General features: G+C 44.4%; 1 long non-coding RNA gene across 1 annotated transcript; it reads left to right on the top strand.

Moving 5' to 3' along the window:
• The first annotated feature begins 10,486 nt into the window (after positions 1 to 10,486).
• LOC115079120 lies at positions 10,487 to 16,329 on the top strand. The gene is made up of 3 exons (XR_003853197.1): positions 10,487 to 10,620; positions 14,073 to 14,128; positions 16,292 to 16,329. It is a non-coding gene; the product is annotated as an uncharacterized LOC115079120 (long non-coding RNA).
• Positions 16,330 to 20,771: the final 4,442 nt, after the last annotated feature.

Here is a 20,771-nt window from a genome sequence, read left to right as displayed (position 1 = left end):
GGGTGGTGGGATGCAGCGCCAAAACTCCTCTCGCTCCCTTGCTGATTCGAAGCACAGGAACCAATCAAAAAAATAAAAAGCAGATGATCATTCAGATTCTTAATTCTTTTGGAAGAGTATTCCAGAAGAGAGGGCCTGCTATGGAAAGTGCTCTTCCATGGGTTTCATCTAACCGAGTTATCTTGATAGATGGACATTGAAGAGATTTTGATTTGCTGGGCATAGGGATAAAACTGGGGCAGGAATTTTCATATTAGCATTTATCCAAGAAGACTGAGGATTATTGATAAGAGAAAGAAATTGGTAACCAGTGTAAATGTTTTAAGACTGGGGTGATATGGTTTTGAAGAGATGTGGTGATTAACAATCAGGTGGCTGAATTTTGGAAGATCTATAGCAGATGAAGTGTGTATTTTGGTAAAACAATGGAGAAGAATTACAATAATCTATTTTCTTTTTCTTTTATAATATTTCATTTTTCACACTTTTGTCAGCACTTCAAAGCAGGACATTATCGCCTGCAGTAGCTCTGTGAATAGCACCAGGTTTACACTATGAAAATGACACCCTTAGATGGCTATCTTCTAACTGGTTGTTAATTAAATGGCCAGTTTTGAATATTGACCCTTTAAATGTAAATGAATATATTCAAATATATCTAATTAGGTTTAAAGTTATCTGAAATAAGATAGCCAGATAATTGTATTCATTGATAACTTTTAGTGAGCCACTCTGAGTCCCTTAAGCATCTCTGTGTGGGGAATCTGTTGCATTTTCCTACTTCCATTTGATGCTGGTGAGTCAAGGCCAGGACACTGCCACAGCTGCACAGCTCTCTTGGCTCCCTGTGGAAGTGATGTTGACTTGTATACTATTATTTTCTATTCCTAAAACAAAATATGAACCAAAGCTGGCACAAACCATGATGTGACTGAGAGCATGAAGTGCATTACATCTCTGTACGCTCAGAGCATTTAGACTGGACGGCTCCATGGAACAGAACAAAATAGCCTTCCTTGTAAATAATGAAACAGTGAGCAACTCCTGTACTTCAGGGAAGGAACATTATTCATAGATCCATACACTTATATCTAATGATGATTCATGTTATAATCATCAGTCCTAAAATGTCTCTGTCCCAATGTATGTTAAAGACATGCTACTGAATATCCCTTGTAAGTTCACCAGATGCATCTTATCCAGATAACTTACTTAGACATTTTCCTTGGAATATCTACCTCCCTCTCATTAAATCATGAATAACACTCCAATGCTTCATTTAAGCCAATCGATGAAGATCAAAGTGAGAATCAAAATTGCTCATGGTGACTAAGAGGAACATTATATCGACATCCTTCCATGATGGAATAACCTGATCAATGATAGCGCATCGGAAATCAGTGATAGCAGGTTGGTATGTTAAAAGGAAGGTTTTCCTGTTTTGAATGACTCTCTCATTCCTCCACCCAATCGCACCTCTAGCTTCCATTTTCCCCTTTGCCCTATCACCCCTTCTAGCTCTGTAACCCCCCTCACCTCTTCTCTCAATCTCCCTTCTACCTTCACTATCTCTGACTGTCACCGATCCTAACCCTCTCTTCATCTCTCACACACACAACCTCATCACTATCTCTGCCTCACCCTCATGCTATTTCTGTTTTCTCACTCTCTCTTCCCTTTCACCCCCTCTGGATCTCTCACACACACATCCTCATCACCATCTCTGCCTCACCCTCATGCTATTTCTGTTTTCTCACCCTCCCTCCATTTTACACCGCTGACTCTTTTCCACACATTTATTTATTTATTTATCGATCGGGTTTTATATACCGTTGTTCGGTTTCGCTATCACAATGGTTTACAAAGTTTCAATGTTTAACAGAGTGTCCAAAAGATTCATGCAAAAGTTATATTATGTGGTTGCATTGGTTCCACATGTTTACATAGGGCCAGTAGGGAGGAAAGTAATATCTGAGAGTCATTGGGTGTTTTGTAGGCTTTGATAAACATCCACGTTTTTAGTTCTTTTTTGAAGGTTTTTAAATTTTGCTGTGTTCTGAGCTCGGTGGGGAGGGTGTTCCAGAGTTCAGGGCTTCCTAGGGATATGGCTCTCTTCCGAGTTGAGGTAAGTTGTTTGGAACGAGCAGGTGGGATCTTTATTAGACCTTTGTTAGCTAAGTGGAGGTTTCAGTTTGGAGAGTGGAGTTTTATGGATGTACTTAGTTTGTTTGTTTTTCGTATATTATTTTGTGTAACATGGATAGTATTTTGTATTCTATCCTGAATTTTATGGGGAGCCAGTGTAGTGATATAAGTTGTAGAATATGCTGATGGAAAAATACCAGAGATCTCGATATAAAACAGGCTCTAAAGAAGAAACTAGCAAGAACTAGTTTTGTAAGAATTCACAAACATCAGCGAAATCAACAAGTGAGTCACAGGATGAGCAGGAGACGGTGGCGAGGGTACGAAGGAAACAATCTGTGAGAAAGAATGTGTGTACGAAGGGAAAGAAAGATAAGGGGAGACAAAAAACAGCTGCGTTTAGCAGACAGCTCAATAAATCTGTGGTGTGGAACATGCGTAGAAGAAGCCAGGTGAATTGCTAAAGTAAACTATATAATAGAGCCTGCACATAGAAAAAGTTAAGCAAATGATCCTGAGACTGCAAGATCGACATGTGCTATGTACATTATGTGAGTATATTATATTTTTTGCTTCCTGTGTATACCATTGCTGATACGCAGTATATAGAGTAAAACAATAAAAAGAATAAACATATCAGAGATATCAGAGTCGTTCTTGGAAAAACAAAGTGTTGGAGTAATGTGATCGTGTTTTTTAGTTCCTGTGATTTTTCTGGCGGCTGTATTTTGGAGGATTTGGTCGGATGGTAGTGAGAGGTAAGTTGAATAGCAGGGAGTTGCAGTAGTCCAGGTTGGAGAAGATGAGTAGTTGAAGGACTGTTCTGAAGTTGTTGGGGGAAAGGAAAGGTTTTAGACAACGTAGGGTTAGGAGTTTGTGATATCCGACTGATTTTAGTAGTGATGTGGTTCTTGAAGGATAGTTCAATGTCAATTATGACTCCTAGGTTGCGGCATGAGTGACAGGGGAGATTGCCGCTTTTTAGTTCATTATGTTGAGTGGTGTAGTTGAGGAGAGTTGTTCTTTCTATCCAGCATGATTATTTCTGTTTTATCGACGTTTAGGATGAACTTCCCCCTGGCTTTCTCACATCCTTCCACTCAGTCGTCCGTGAGTTCTGTTTTCCCTTGTAAATGGTTCCTTCCTGTATTCATTGAACCTGAGAGATAAGTGAATGTTACTGTAATGTCTCCTTTTACCTGTAACTTTCAGGGAGTCACTCTGAGTCCTTAGGCCCCTCTGTGTTGGGAATCTGTTGCATTTTGCTCCTCCCATTTGATGGTGGTGAGAGTCAAGGCCAGGACATTACCACAGCCTCACAGCTCACTTTTCTTCCTGTGGAAGTGAAGTTCACTTGTACTCTAATTTTTATTTCTAAAGAAAAAATATGAACGCAAAGCTGGAAAATTTCAAAGAAATAGTCCAATTCGGTATGGGTCGGAGGACCCGAATCCCAAGATGGATTTTCTCCGAACTTCGGGGAAAGTTTGTTGTTCAGGTTAGCGCGGGGGAAGGAGCACATTTATTAAAAAAAAAACAACAACCCACCCCAACCCTTAAAATTTAGTTAATTACACCCCCCCCCCCAAACTTGCCTAAAGTCCCTGGTGGTCCAGCGGAGGTCCCGGGAGCGATCTCCTGCTCTCGGGCCCTCGGCTGTCAGTAAACAAAATGGCACTGTGGCCCTTTCCCTTACCATGTGGTCGGCCCCTGTCACATGGTAGGAGCAATGGTCGGCCGGCACCATCTTAGAAAATGACACTGGTGAGTCAAGGCCAGGACATTACCACAGCCGCACAGCTCTGTTGATGTCCTGTGGAAGTGAATTTGACTTGTACTGTATTTTTTTTATTTCTAAAGAAAAAATATGAAAGCAAAGCTAGAACACACCATGATGTGAATGAAAGTATGAAGTGCATTACATCTCTGTACACTCAGTGCATTTAGACTGGAGAGATCCATGGAACAGAACAAAATATCCTTCCTTGTAAATAATGAAACAGTGAACAACTCCTGTACTTACAGGGAAGGAACATCATTCATAGAACCATACACTTATATCTAATGATTCATGTTATAATCATCAGTCCTAAAAAGTCTTTGTCCCAATGTTTTGATAAAGTTTTCTTTATGCTGTTAAAATTCAGTGGCCAAATACTAATCTCAGTGCTGACCACTTGTAGAGGAAAAAACAACAACACTGTTCATTTTTCAAGTAATCTACATCAGGGGAAATCTTCATTAGATGACCAAAAATCATTCACTACAGGCATCCCTGCTATGTCTCCCTTCAAGGTTTCTTTCTCTGCAATATGCGGAGGAGTACACATCAAAGATGCCGTAACATGAATATCTGGAACAGGTTTTTAAACCAATAGTATACCTGCATGATACGAATGTCTCTAAGTTTGTTTAAAGATCCAACCAACTCCCTATAATTGGACAATAATGACAAGCCGAGATCCTATGTCCCCAACTTATTATGAGATCAATATTCAGCATCACTTAGCCACATAAGTAAGTATTTACCTAGCTAGGTTGCAGTGGCTGAATATCTAGCCACATAAAGGGGCTGACACTCGCATGTCTGATCCTTCTAGAGAAGATTTATTATTTTACTACCAGGTCTCCTGCCAAAATCTAGTATAATAAAACCTGGGGGTCTTCTGAGAGGAGTTTAACAAAAATGCATCCTTCCCTCATGACATTGTTTCCGAGTCTACCCACTTGTAGCATCATATCATGACCCCACGTTCTACAGCTTCATTTCCAACAGAAACATTTTGATTTCCGTACATTACTAATACCGTTTTGATATTTAAAAGTCTATTTAATATTCCCCCGTCTTGACTCTCCTTTTGATAAATCTATTTATGTTCTTTTGTCTCGTATCATAGACGTTTCATTTATGTGCATCTGTTTCGTGTTGAAATACGTGTTGTGGGAGTCTCAGTTTAGTGGTCCCTTGGGCCAACCTGCTGGAGACTGGGAAAGGATGGTCAATGTCTCTAATGAATAGCAGGCCGGGAGGCAGAAGTCCAGGTAGGACGTAGATGCTCTTCACCCTGGAAGCTGGTGCTCCCCTGGGAGGAGCCCGTAGGAGCCCAACCGCTGGGACTTAGGTGGCTTCACCCTTGGAAGCCGAAGACCCCCCCCCCCCCCCCCCCCCCCCGGGAGGAGCCCGTAGGGGCTTGGCCGCTGGGACTTAGGCGGGTTGTGATTCGGGACAGGTAACTGGAACCAAACTAGGACAGTAGCAATACTGTAACTGGGTTCGGGTTCTGGAACCAGGCAGGAACTGTAGCAGGACTCGGGTACAGGAACCAGGCAGGAACTGTAGCAGCTAAACAGGAACCAAGCAGGTACTGTAGCAGGCAGGCAGGAACCAAGCAGGTACTGTAGCAAGCAGACAGGAACAAAGCAGGTACTGTAGCAGGAACAGAGTGACAAAGCCAAGCGAGTCACTCCGGGGCACAGCGCAACAGGAAACCGGGAAGCTAACCCATTGCAAGGCGAAGTCTGGAAGGCTGTGGCGTATGACTTCAGGAACTGGGCAGAGTCACCGCTGGCGGGAAGCGAGCTAGAAAGGCGCCCAAGTGGCGCGCGCGTGCGCCTAGGAGCAGGATGTCTACAGGCACCTTCGCGGCGGCGCAGCCCCAGCTGGGACACCGCCAAACAGGCCGCAAGCCAGGGCTCCGGAGGCGGGAGCAGGTCCTGGAACAAGGAGGTAAGGGCCTGGACGCGGTGCTCGCAGCCAGGACCACAACAGTACCTCCCCTCTTACACCCCCTCTTAGCCAGTCCGGGTTTACTTGGCTGATCCAAATGGAACTGCCATAATAAATCCTTGTCGAGGATGTTACGGGCCGTTTCCCAAGAGTTATCCTCGGGTCCGCAACCCTCCCAGGCGAGCAAGTATTCCCATCGGCGCTGGTGGAACCGGATATCCAAAACTTCACGTACTTGATACGTAACCTCGTCCGGTACTGAAGGGTCCGAGGGTTCAGGAGCCCGGGAGTTGTATCTGGACAACACAAGAGGCTTCAGCAATGACACATGGAATACATCATGTATGCGCATGGAGGGGGGTAGGCATAGAAGGTATGAGACTGCTCCCACTCGTTCGGCGACCCGAAAGGGCCCACAGAATTTTGGAGCTAGTCTTCGAGACGGAATATGTAGCTGTAGATTTCTGGTGCTAAGCCAGACACGGTCTCCTGGGAGGAAGATAGGTGCTAGAGATGTGAATCGTGTCATCGATTGTCTTAACGATCGATTTTGGCTGGGGAGGGGGGGAGGGAATCGGATTGTCGCGGTTTTAGGTTTGTAAATATCGTTTAAATCGTGTTTTAGTGTGCCGGGAAAACCGGCACACTAAAACAACCCTAAAACCCACCCCTACCCTTTAAAATAAATCCCCCACCCTCCCGAACCCCCACAAAATGCCTTAAATTACCTGGGGTCCAGAGGGGAGGTCCTGGTGTGATCTTTTACTCTCGAGCCTCCGGTGCGTTGTAGAAATGGCACCGGCCATAGGCCGTATGGCCGGAGCCATTTTGTACGGCAAAACAATTCAAGTGCAGGAGGTCGTTCCCGGACCCCCGCTAGACTTTTGTCAAGTCTTGTGGGGGTCAGGAGCCCCCCCAAGCTGGCCAAAAGTCCCTGGGGTCCAACAGGGGTCCGGGAGCGATCTCCTACGCTCCCGACTTCGGGGGATAAAAAACAAAATGGCGCCGGCGCTACCTTTGCCCTGTCATATGACAGGGCAAAGGTAGCGCCGGCGCCATTTCTACAACGCACCGGAGGCCATGCTCCCTAAGTAACTGGAGCACTTGACGGACATGCTGATGGTGTGACGGCAGGTCCTGAGAGTAGACTACCACGAAGGGTAGTCTACTACCCTTCATGGGAGTCTACTCTCGTGGTAGTCTACTTCGTGGTAGTCTACCCTTTCATATAACTTGCTTAATCATATTCACTATGTAAATTTGTATATAATTCTTACCTTGTAAGCATTCTCTCCTGCTTATCTCTCCAGTTAGAATTTGTTTTAACCTATTTTTTTTTCTAACAGCCTAGTTCTACTTTCCCTATTATAATGTAACGTTTTTCTTTCTCTATTAACTGGTTCCCCCTTGTTTATTGTAAACCGGTACGATAAGACCTGGGCTTGAGCATCGGTATATTAAAATAATTTAAATAAATAAATAAATAAATAAATAGACTAACATGTCGTTGAGGTAAACAATTATGCAGGTGTTCAGAAGGTCCCGCAACACCTCATTCATCAGATGCTGTAACACCGCTGGGGCATTACATAGGCCGAAAGGCATCACGAGGTACCCGTAATGCCTGTCTCGGGTATTAAACACGGTTTTCCAATGATCTCCGGGACGGATTCTGACTAAATTGCACACTCCTCATAAGTCCAATTTTGTAAAAATCTTCGCTCCTTGAAGCCGATCAAGGAGCTCCGGGATTAACGGGAGCGGGTAGCGATCTCGCTTGGTAATTGAATTTAGGCCTCGATAATCTATATACAGCCTCAGTGAGCCGTCTTTCTTGCCAACAAAAAAGAAGCCTGCCACTGCAGGCGACTTGGACGGGCGTATAAACCCCTTGGCCAGATTCTCTGCAATGTACTCGGATATGGCCCGGGTCTCGGGTATAGATAAGAGGTAAACCCTTCCTCGAGGGGGCATAGTACCAGGTAGCAAGTCAATAGTGCAGTTATATGGGCGATTCTGCGGAAGGATCTCCGCCTTGGTCTTGGAGAATACATCCGTGAAGTCTTCATAAGGTGCAGGGGGACCCACAGCAGAGTGCATCAATGAATGTGCGGGAGTCCTGGGCACTTTCATACAATTAGCTAGGAAGAAGGGACTCCATTTAACAATCTGTAGCGTATCCCACTGAATCGTGGGCGAGTGTTTCTGTAACCACGGCAACCCTAGTACCACAGGGTGGACAGCCTTATCCAACACTAGGAAAGCTATCTCCTCCGAATGGATCGCCCCGGTGCGGACCATGATAGGTGCCATGGACATATGGATGGGACCAGGAAGGAGCGTCCCCTGGATAGAGGTAATTCGTAATGGGACCTCCCGTCTATGCGTAGGAATTCGCAACTGGGAGACCAAGTCGTGCAGGATAAAATTATCTCCGGCTCCAGAATCCAGGAACGCCATCGTCTCAATGGAACCTCCGGGGTACTCCAGAGTAACAGGAACAGTACATTGAGGAGCTGTAGCACAGACTTGGAGGAGCTCCTCCTGACCTCCTAGGCTTTGGCGTTTTCTGCACGCTCCTGGCAGCGTGCCAAGAAGTGGCCCTTCTGGCTACAATATAAACACAACTTCAACGAACGGCGACGTTGGCTTTATTCAGCAGAAAGCAGGGCCCGTCCAAACTGTATGGGTTCGCAGGTGGGGGCGTCTGGACGAGAACTCTTAGGAGAGGGCACAGGTCTCGGCCCACGAGCCGGACTATAGCGAGAGGAGCGCTGCTCCTTGGCCCATTGCTGTAGGCGGCGGTCAATACGAGCAGCCATCTCAATCAAAGCATTGAGGTCCTCCGGCAGATCTCGAGCAGCAATTTCATCCTTTATGCGTCCGGAGAGGCCTTCCAGGAAGATGGCCTTAAGACTACCATCTTGCCAACCTACTTCCTGGGCTAAAGTCCGAAACTCCATTGCATAATCTGCCAAGGAGCGAGCCCCCTGACGAAGTTGCAGCAGATCAGACGTAGCCGTGGCTACTCGGGCGGGCTCATCAAAGGCCTGGTGGAAGTTCGTGATGAACAATTGTAAATCTGTTAGCGAAGAATCATTGTTTTCCCAAAGGGGAGAAGCCCATATCAAGGCTTTCCCATTGAGCAAGGACAGGATATATGCCACTTTCACTGCATCCGAGGGAAACTGCCGAGGCAACAAGGAGAACCGTACAAAACATTGGTTCAGGAAGCTGCGTCAGGTCCTTAAATCACCAGCATAGTGGGAGGGTGCCAGCAACTGGGTCACTGAAGAATCTTGGCCCTCGGGCACAGGTTCTGGGGCAGATGAGGCCCTGGCATCCAATTGGGCCAACAACTCCCCTACTGAACCAGTAAGGGCCTCGAGGTATTGTTGTTGATACTGCAGCTGCTGGGCCAAACCTGGCAGGTCCTAGGGAACAGGTGCATCTGCCGAGTCCATGGCCTTGCAATCTGTTGTGGGAGTCTCAGTTTAGTGGTCCCTTGGGCCGACCTGCGAGAGACTGGGAAAGGATGGTCAATGTCTCTAATGAATAGCAGGCCGGGAGGCAGATGTTCAGGCAGGACGTAGATGCTCTTCACCCTGGAAGCTGGTACTCCCCCGGGAGGAGCCCGTAGGAGCCCAACCGCTGAGACTTAGGTGGCTTCACCCTTGGAAGCCGAAGCTCCCCCGGGAGGAGCCCGTAGGGGCCCGGCCACTGGGACTTAGTCGGGTTGTGAATCGGGACAGGTAACTGGAACCAGACAAGGACAGTAGCAATACTGTAACTGGGTTCAGGTTCTGTAACCAGGCAGGAACTATAGCAGGACTCGGGTACTGGAACCAGGCAGGAACTGTAGCAAGACTCGGGTACTGGAATCATGCAGGTACTGTAGCAGGTAAACAGGAACCAAGCAGGTACTATAGCAAGCAGACAGGAACCAAGCAGGTACTGTAGCAGGCAGGCAGGAACCAAGCAGGTACTGTAGCAGGCAGGCAGGAACCAAGCAGGTACTGTAGCAAGAACAGAGCGAAAAAGCCAAGCGAGTAACTCTGGGGCACAGCGCAACAGGAAACCGGGACGCTAACCCGTTGCAAGGCGAAGACTGGAAGGCCGCGGCCGGCTTATCAAAGCCGCGGCGTCTGACGTCAGGAACTGGGCAGAGTCACCACTGGCGGGAAACGGGCTAGAAAAGTGCCCAAGTGGCGCGCCCACGCACCTAGGAGCAGGATGTCTACAGGCTTTCTTTGCGGCGGCGCAGCCCCAGCGAGGACGCCGCCAAACAGGCCGCAAGCCAGGGCTCCGGAGGCGGGAGCAGGTCCGGGAACAAGGAGGTAAGGGCCTGGCCGCGGTGCTCGCAGCCAGGACCACAACAATAAGGACACAGAATATGATGTGATTTGTACACGTGTCCTTCCTTGGGTTAATAATGATCATGCGTCAGTTAGGGCATCGCTGTGTTCTTTCTCAGAGAAGCTCATGATCAGATGTAGGATGTTTGCACTTGTACAAGGCTTGAAATTTGGAGAGGCTCCAAAGATCTCACAAATGACGTCACCAGGTGCGTTGTCTCCTGAGATCCTGGGTGGAGTGAGAGGGGCAATCAGTGAATATATGAGCTCGAGCACTGACTTCTCTTCTCAGACTCCTCTGTGTATCGAAGCTCAGAACTCAATATACAACCAACCCAGCCATGAAGATCGCAGTTGCCTTTCTGGTGGTGGCTCTGATCTGCTTCTGTCAGGGTAAGTAATCTTTATATTATCTAAGAATATTGAGCAGAAACCTCTAGATTTACTGAAGTCTATAGCATGTAGAAAACTCCTGAGCACCTATTTGATTTACCCTCTCCCTCAGAGTCATTTTTTAAATGCTTTTTATTTTAACAGACTGGAATACATTCAAGAGTAAATGTTAGAACAAAGTGAGAGTAATATGCTTGCATATTCCCAAAATATAATACTCAGTTTCTTGTCAGGCAATACCAGAACAATCCAAACACCCAGAAACATGGAGGGGTTTAATCCCGATGGCCCACAGACAATATACTGGATTTACTATTGTAGATAGTCCCAAAATTTCCTACAGATGTGATTATATTTATCAGTTGTTTCCATTAAGGAATAAATAATTTTCTCAATAATTGAAATTTCATCCTTATGGGAATGCCACTGAGAGATGCTGTGAGCCGCATCTTATAAAATATATAGTTGCTTTGGAGAAGGTACATAGAAGTGCGACCAAAATGATAAAGAAGATGGTACAGCTCCCCTATGAGGAAAGACTAAAGAGGTTAGGACTTTTCAGCTTGGAGAAGAGACAGCTGAGGGGGAATATGATAGAGGTGTTTAAAATCATGAGAGATCTAGAATGGGTAAATGTGAATCGATTATTTAGTCTTTCAGGACTAGGGGGCACTCCATGAATTTAGCATGTGGCACATTTAAAACTAATCGGAGAAAGTTCTTTTTCACCCAACGCACAATTAAACTCTGGAATTTGTTGCCAGGGGATGTCGTTAGTGCAATTAGTGTAGCCGTGTTTAAAAAAGGAATGGATAAGTTCTTGGAGAAGTCCAGTTCCTGTTGTTAATCAAGCTGACTTAGAAAATTGCCACTGCTATTACTAGCATCAGTAGCATGGGATAGACTTAGTTTTTGGGAACTTGCAGTTTCTTATGTTCTGGACTGGCCACTGTTGGAGACAGGATGCTGGGCTTGATGGACCCTTGGTCTGACCCAGTATGTCAATATCGTATGTTCTTATGTTCACTCTTCCACATCAACGCTTCGAGTGTCTGGCAGCAGTGATTAATAAGAACTTTATCCATGGCTGAGATTTCTTCCGTGGTGTCTTTCCAATAACCCCACACAGGGAGACAAAGAAATGAATGATTACACATTAACCTATTTTTCATTCAATATCCTCCTAGAAAGACACCACTAGAGGACATGGCCACCAAACATGCAAGCATGCATCATTTAGCTCACAACACAGTGTGGAAATGGATGTAGAGAAGGCAGTATAATCTATAGGTACTGGTATAATCATATCAATAGCTTAACCATTAGGTAAGTTCTTTTTGCACATTTTGATATGGAGTTCCCTCCCTCCATATGTCTCCCAATCCATATCATCCAGTGTAAGCTGCAGGTCATCACTCCACAGCCGTATCAGAGTTATACAAATGTAGATATGAGAATGATCTCTCAAAACTCTCTCCAGAAAATGCAGTTCCAAGGGTTCCAACCTCTGCCCTTCAGTCTTTGCAAAGCATCTCTCATCTGTAAATAAAAGTGATGAGTATTCTCTGCAATCTGGTACTGATTCACCAGTGAGAACCCCTTGCACATTTACAAATGTAATGGAGACCACATTTTGCTAATTGACCACATCAGGAAAAAAGGAGCAGTAAGAGAGAGAGGGATTTTTAGCCAGGAGCATCACTGGAGAGCATTCTGTTCAGAAGATGCTCACAAATCTACAGACCTTCCACCAAACATTAACTCTGTGTGCAATAAGGTGGCTGCTTTTATGGACTCTCCTAGCAGCTACAGAAAGAGAGGGCAGTTCAAGAAGCAATGGTCATTCTATTCCCTCCATTTGTGCCCTTTACAATTTGAACCATTCACTAGGGCCTGTGGACTGAACCACTCTCATAGACACACCAGTCCTGATAACCAGTAATAACACTGGGGATCCCACAACCCCATTCCACCCTGCAACTTAGGGCTACACAACATGGTCAATTTAATATCTGCCACCTTGTTATGCCAAATAAAACTCCCCAATTGCCCATTCAAAGACATAAAGAAGGACTGGAATGGCTATTATCAATAATTTCATGTAATCAATTTCAGTAGTCAAGTTAGTAAACCAATATTCTAAACAATATCACTCCTAATTATAATCAATGAAAAGAAAACAGCTAGGGTTGGCTGTGCCACCACTCGTAATACCTTTCTTTGCACTAACAAATATCTTACAATAGTATAACAAGGAAACAGTACCAAATCTCAGAGTGCTGACCCTAAAAACTCCCAGCACCCACTGCAGTAAATGCAGGTATAACATCCATTAAAGTTTGATCCCAGCTGCAGTTCTCAGCCTTGAGATCATGGTCCATTGAAGCACCGTATTCATTGACCACCAGTGGAACGTGATCACTCATAGGTCCCACTTTTTGGGTGATTGTTCAAGCACACCACAACACAGTCTTAATTCATCTAACACATGACACGTGGGAGACAGGAAAATTCTTTACTGAATGACCCTTTCCATACCAGGTTCTCATGATCTGCCTAAGTGTGAGTCATGCACGTCCACCCTCCACCATAGCCCGAGGCAGCAACACCTCATTTGTCAAGGGCTCCTCACTTTCAATGGTGTGGCCATAGCAGAATGATAAACCCTCTATTACCACTTGCAATGACAAGGCCTTTATCGGAATAGTGAACTCCATCTGGCCTATATAGGCTGGAACGGCTATTGTCAATAATTTCATGCATGATACACGTTCCCCTGACAGTGCTCATAAATTTCAGCATCCTCCTATTCAATTTCCTGAGGTTTCAGTCTGTAGTGTGATGTGACCTCTCATTGTGCAACACCCTGCATGGGATGATGAAGAATCAGACAACGTGAGTTATCAGGAATACCTGGCGATAAATATGTATTTTTTCTAGAATTTTTGAACCAGTTCCTCACTGTGGATCATTGTAATGGCCAATGGGCAGGACTGCAACCTTTTCTTCTCTAGTGTAATGTCATTAACTGGTCCCACCGCATCCCATGCCAACTCATCTACATAAGTGATATATCCTAGCCGTCAAGCCACATGCTCTCCCAATGGATTCACTAAAGCTTTATGGGCTTATGGGACCAATATATGAAGGAATGTCCACAAATCTATACTCAGTGAGGGACCTGAATATTACCTGCGGTAGAACAAAATAATACCTGCGTGATTATAGAAAACAGATAAAACATCCGTCAAGTTAAGGTCTGAATATAATTTAAATCAGCAGGACCACCAACCACCAATAGACTTAATTTGATGTGAAGGCAAGCCCAGCTCAGCTGCAGTTGTTGCCAGCCCTTTACAAAATGATAGCTTCAGTGACAGAGCAGTCTTCAGTTACTCAGCTTGTTTTATCTCTTTATTTCCCACATGCCGCTGCCATCCTCGACACTGCAGGTGCTGCTGCTGCCCCCATTAATGGAACCGTTCAGGACACAGTGAAGAAGACTGAGGTAAGTGTGCATGAGCAGCACTAAAGCAGAGCAGGGAAAGAAACGTGTGTTTTTAAGTTCACTTTTTAATAATAAATAAAGAATCCTTAGTTTATAAAAATGTAACAAGGGCAACTTCCACAGCCAAGGCCTTGATTCACAACTCCCCCCTCCCTATTCCCCCAGGCTTGATTCACCCCTGAATCTCCATGAACCCCGACCTCTACCCGCCCCCTCCTCTCATCCCCTAATGCTCCTCTGTCAGCTGCTGCCTGTTCTTGGTCCTCTCTTGAGAGTCCTGCACAGGCAATTCAATGGTGCCTGCCTCCAAGGACCAGAGACCCAATCTTATTGCATTTCCAAATTTTTACTTTGAAATCTAGATACATATTTCCCTGCTGCTGTGAAAACAACTCAACCTGATTAGATAAACAAACAATTTCAGTGAAACACTTTGAAATAATTGATTCTAGAACATCCCATAATAAGTCCAAGGTGACTTTTATAAGCTTTACCAGGCAGAGCCTGTCCTTTCTAGCTACCACTCAAGTAGGTTGACCCATTACAAGAGTTGGTCACCGCCTCTCTGGTGCTGAGGAACATGTTCAAGAATTGCCAATCTGTAATCTTGTAAAGAATATTCCAAATCAATACTATGCTGTACGATTGGAGCAGAGAGTTGACCTGTATGATGCTCAAACAGTTGCACGTTAATCGTTCTTTTTGTACATCCAAAATAAAGTTTGGGATAAGGACATAATAACACATATACCAGAAACAATGTATCACAATTAGTAGGGGTCTTACTTTTAATTGTTCTTAACGTGACAATCAGTCCAGGTAGATCCTGTGATAGTACAATTACAAAAGTCACATTTCTCACATGTTTTATGTGTAAACAAGGAAGAAATTTGATTGAGAAGTTCCGTGAACATCACATGCACTAACTTATCTCCAATGTTGTGTCCTCTGGAATATTAATTTATTCACTCCTTCACTTATTGCCCATTGGTCTGTTCATTGTCACATGTCAATGAAGGGACCAATCCCCTTTCAGGACAGCCTTCTGAAAGGGGATTGGTCCTTTCACTGACATTTGACAGTGAAGGGACCAATCGGCAATAAGTGAAGGAGTGAATAAATTAATATTGTGCCCGACACATTAATACTGATTTATTCACTCAGAGAGAGGGAGCTCAGGGCAGGTCAGCCACAGCACCAACAGTCAGGTTTGGAATATGGATGATGAATTTATCAGCGTCCATGTTCCTATCCCATGGATGTGCACCGGTTAGGAAAAAAGAGGCTGTTAAATTCAGCCTCAGTTTTCTTAATCGACAGTCAGCAGCCGACAGCGGACCTCTGTCAGGCACACACTGTGAAGGAGGCACTAGGGGCACGCAATCACCCCTAGCACCGCCTTGACAGCCTGCGCCCTAATTTAAATATTGCATCGCACCCCCAGGAGAGGGGCTTGGGAGCATCGACCCCTTTAGTGTGTGAAAGCTTGGCCACCCCTGAGCTAAAGGTTTTACATGGAAAACACAAAATTATCTGCTCTGTTTGCCATCATAGGATGCAGCTTCTCTTACCCACAGAGGGGGAGGGCAAATGTCAGCCCCCACTTTTACCCAGCTAAAGGGTCAGTAAAATCATTTGAAATTGCCCTCAGAATTCAGGCCTGGAATGATTTAGAGATGATAAAGTCTGTGTGTGTTTGGGTGTTAGTTTTATATTTATCCTGCTATATCCTGGTTTGGTAATTTGGGGGGAACTCTGAGATGTACATTTTTCTCTTACCCTGCAGTTTCCTCCTGCTCCATTGGGTCTCCCGCTCAGTTGGAAGCAGGGAGGGACTCCTGATGCCATGAGCCCTCATTCACAATTACCCCAGGATCTTCCTCTGTTTTATAATCCCCAACCCCTGCTGTGCTCCTCATCACATCCAGTGTTATCATTGCAGAGGAAGTCCTGGCCCGAGACCCTGCACTCAGGACCCTCAATGATGGCCACTAAATCTGGCCACAGAGAGTCTACCTTCAGCAGGACACCAGAGGTCAATCAATGACAAGGAAGCATGACCAGGACTTGTTCCCCCCAGGGACTGTAACTTGGAGAGCAGAAGACTTAGCTCTGCTGGCACAAAATCTGCATTTTAATCACTTCTGTTTCTATTTCTTTCAGAGAGGAATGGTTAACTTTACATCGATTGATTCACTGGTAAGAGCAATTTTATTAAATTACAAATAATTACACAAACTGTCGTATAATTTAAAACTAATTTTTCACATTATATATAATAATTGTATTTGTGCACGTGAGTTTCAGCGTGTGTGAGTGTGTGTGCGTGTTTGTGTGTGTGCATGTGTGTGTGTGTGTGTACCTTGTAATTCATCCCTGATTCAGCTCCTCCAAAATCTACAGACACAATAAGGGGGTAATTTTATAAGAGCAGCAATAACAGTAAATTCTAAGGGTAGATTGCACCCACGGACATTACCAAGTATTTTTAAAGCAAATTTAATCACATAAGATGGGCAATTATCAGACCAAATGCTCAAATTATAGAGGTAGATTTTCAAAATCTACGCGAGCGCGTACTTTTGTACGCGCAGCAGGCGCGAACAAAAGTACACTGGATTTTATAAGATACGCGCGTAGCCGCGCGTGTCTTATAAAATGCGGGGTCGGCGTGCGCAAGGCTGCGCAAAATCGGCAGCCTCCAAGCGCCGAGCCGCGCAGCCTGTTTCCGCTCCCTCCGAGGTCGCTCCGATTTCGGAGCGGCCTTGGAGGGAACTTTCCTTCGCCCTACCCCCACCTTCCCTTCCCTTCCCCTTCCTATCCCACCCCCCCCCCGGCCGTATCTAACCCCCCCTACCTTTGTCGGCAAAGTTACGCCTGCTTTCAGCAGGCGTAACTTTGCGCGCGTCGGCCAGCAGGCCCGCTCCGTCCTCCCGTCCCGGGGGCTGGTCCGGAGGCCACGACCACGCCCCCGGGCCGGCGCTACGCCCCTGGGCCCACCCCCGAAACGCCGCGGCATACCCCGAAATGCTGCGTCGTTTTGGGAATGCCCACGGACACGCCCCCGCCGCCTCTTTTCGAAAGCCCCGGGATTTACGCGCGTCTCGGGGCTTTACACGCGCCGGCGGCCTATGCAAAATAGGTGCGCCGGTGCGCGCGGGCCTTTTAAAATCTGCCCCATATTGCATAAAGTAGAGTGCAAATTGTGCTGGGGTATAATTTATTATTACAATGTTTGGGTATTAATCACAACTCAGCCCGCTGGAACACTTCTCTGCAGGATGGGAATAAAGGGATACCTGCAATCATTTCCACACACTGAGCCCCAGGAGATTATATTACAGCAATTTACACACAAATAAACAGGTTACATGCATACATTTACACAAACTGAGCCCCAGGCTATTTTAGTACAGACATTTACACATATAAATCCAGGTTACATGCATACATTTACACAAACTGAGCCTCAGGCTATTTTAGTACAGACATTTACTCACATAAAACCAGGTTACATGCAGACATTTACACAAACTGAGCCCCAGGCTATTTTAGTACAGACATTTACTCACATAAAACCAGGTTACATGCACACATTTACACAAACTGAGCCCCAGGCTATTTTAGTACAGACATTTACACATATAAATCCAGGTTACATGCATACATTTACACAAACTGAGCCTCAGGCTATTTTAGTACAGACATTTACTCACATAAAACCAGGTTACATGCACACATTTACACAAACTGAGCCCCAGGCTATTTTAGTACAGACATTTACTCACATAAAACCAGGTTACATGCATACATTTACACAAACTGAGCCTCAGGCTATTTTAGTACAGACATTTACTCACATAAAACCAGGTTACATGCACACATTTACACAAACTGAGCCCCAGGCTATTTTAGTACAGACATTTACTCACATAAAACCAGGTTACATGCACACATTTACACAAACTGAGCCCCAGGCTATTTTAGTACAGACATTTACTCACATAAAACCAGGTTACATGCACACATTTACACAAACTGAGCCCCAGGCTATTTTAGTACAGACATTTACTCACATAAAACCAGGTTACATGCACACATTTACACAAACTGAGCCCCAGGCTATTTTAGTACAGACATTTACACATATAAATCCAGGTTACATGCATACATTTACACAAACTGAGCCTCAGGCTATTTTAGTACAGACATTTACTCACATAAAACCAGGTTACATGCACACATTTACACAAACTGAGCCCCAGGCTATTTTAGTACAGACATTTACTCACATAAAACCAGGTTACATGCACACATTTACACAAACTGAGCCCCAGGCTATTTTAGTACAGACATTTACACACCTAAAACCAGGTTACATGCATACATTTTGCTGATTATGCCCGGGTTCCATCCCCGGTTTCTCCACCATTACTGAATATACTGATGGTATTTCTGCTAAAGAAAAAATACCAGCTAACACCAGACACATTGAAGGCAAGACTCTGCAGGAAAAAGTTATAAACAACTTTTGCATGACAAGAAGAATCAACAAAGACACAGGATGGAGCAGGAGAAAACTGTTGATGGGTACGAAACAGGCAATCTGCTTTAAGGAATGCAAGAAAGAGAGATAAGGGGGAGACAAAACAAAACAAAGCACTAAAATTTATGGTGTGAAACCTTGCAAGCAGAAAAAAACCAGATGCTTTGCTGACTTGGCTAGTTTAAGATATTATTAAGCAGGAGGGCTCAAAGAAAAGGTTGTTGGGGGTTTTTCCCAAAGCCAGCGCTGTGCTATACAATATAATGTAAGTATATTGTTTTAATTGTTTTTATTTTCTGTATGTATCGCTCTCTGTTTGTTTATACACAGTATATGATTTACATTAAAGAATAATAAGATAAAAATTAGAATCAGAGTTGTTCTTTTAAACAATTTTAACTTTGCATTGGGTATTTTCAACAATTTACACAAACTGAGCCCCAGGCTATCTTACTACAGACATTTACACACATAAAACCAGGTTACATGCATACATTTACACAAACTGAGCCCCAGGCTATTTTAGTACAGACATTTACACACATAAAACCAGGTTACATGCACACATTTACACAATCTGAACCCAGGCTATTTTAGTACAGACATTTACACACATAAAACCAGGTTACGTGCACACATTTACACAAACTGAGCCCCAGGATATTTTAGTACAGACATTTACACACATAAAACCAGGTTACATGCCTACATTTATACAAACTGAGCCCCAGGCTACTTTAGAACAGACATTTACACACATAAAACCAGGTTACATGCAGACATTTACACAAACTGAGCCCCAGGCTATTTTAGTACAGACATTTACACACATAAAACCAGGTTACATGCAGACATTTACACAAACTGAGCCCCATGCTATTTTAGTACAGACATTTACACACATAAAACCAGATTACATGCAGACATTTACACACACTAAGCCCCATGCTATTTTAGTACAGACATTTACACACATAAAACCAGGTTACATGCACACATTTACACACACTGAGCCCCATGCTATTTTAATACAGACATTAACACACATAAAACCAGGTTACATGCATACATTTACACAAACTGAGCCCCAGGCTACTTTAGAACAGACATTTACACACATAAAACCAGGTTGCATGCATACATTTACACAAACTGAGCCCCATGCTATTTTAATACAGACATTTACACACATAAAATCAGGTTACATGCATACATTTACACAAACTGAGCCCCAGGATCTTTTAGTACAGACATTTACACACATAAAAGCAGGTTACGTGCATACATTTACACACACTGAGCCCCAGGCTATTTTAGTACAGACATTTACACACATAAAACGAGGTTTCATGCAGACATTTACACAAACTGAGCCCCAGGTTATTTTGGTACAGACATTTACACACATAAAACCAGGTTACATGCATACATTTATACAAACTGAGCCCCAGGCTACTTTAGAACAGACATTTACACACATAAAACCAGGTTGCATGCATACATTGACACAAACTGAGCCCCAGGCTCTTTTAGTACAGACATTTACACACATAAACCCAGGTCACATGCATACATTTACACAAACTGAGCCCCAGGCTATTTTAGTACAGACATTTACACACGTAAAACCAGGTTACGTGCGTACATTTACACACACTGAGCCCCAGGCTATTTTAGTACAGACATTTACACACATAAAACCAGGATACATGCCTACATTTACACAAACTGAGCCCCAGGCTCTTTTAGTACAGACATTTACACACATAAAACCAGGTTACATGCAGACATTTACACAAACTGAGCCCCAGGCTCTTTTAGTACAGACATTTACACACATAAAACCAGGTTCCATGCACACATTTACACAAACTGAGCCCCAGGCTATTTTAGTACAGACATTTACACACATAAAACCAGGTTACATGCACACATTTACACAAACTGAGCCCCAGGCTATTTTAGTACAGACATTTACACACATAAAACCAGGTAACATGCATACAATTATACATACTGAGCCAAGGCTATTTTAGTACAGACATTTACACACATAAAACCAGGTTACATGCAGACATTTACACAAACTGAGCCCCA

Source organism: Rhinatrema bivittatum, chromosome 1 (assembly GCF_901001135.1).
Source record: "Rhinatrema bivittatum chromosome 1, aRhiBiv1.1, whole genome shotgun sequence".
Classification (NCBI taxonomy): domain Eukaryota; kingdom Metazoa; phylum Chordata; class Amphibia; order Gymnophiona; family Rhinatrematidae; genus Rhinatrema; species Rhinatrema bivittatum.
Note: the sequence above shows the minus strand (reverse complement) of the source record. Positions and strands in the feature narration are given on the sequence as shown.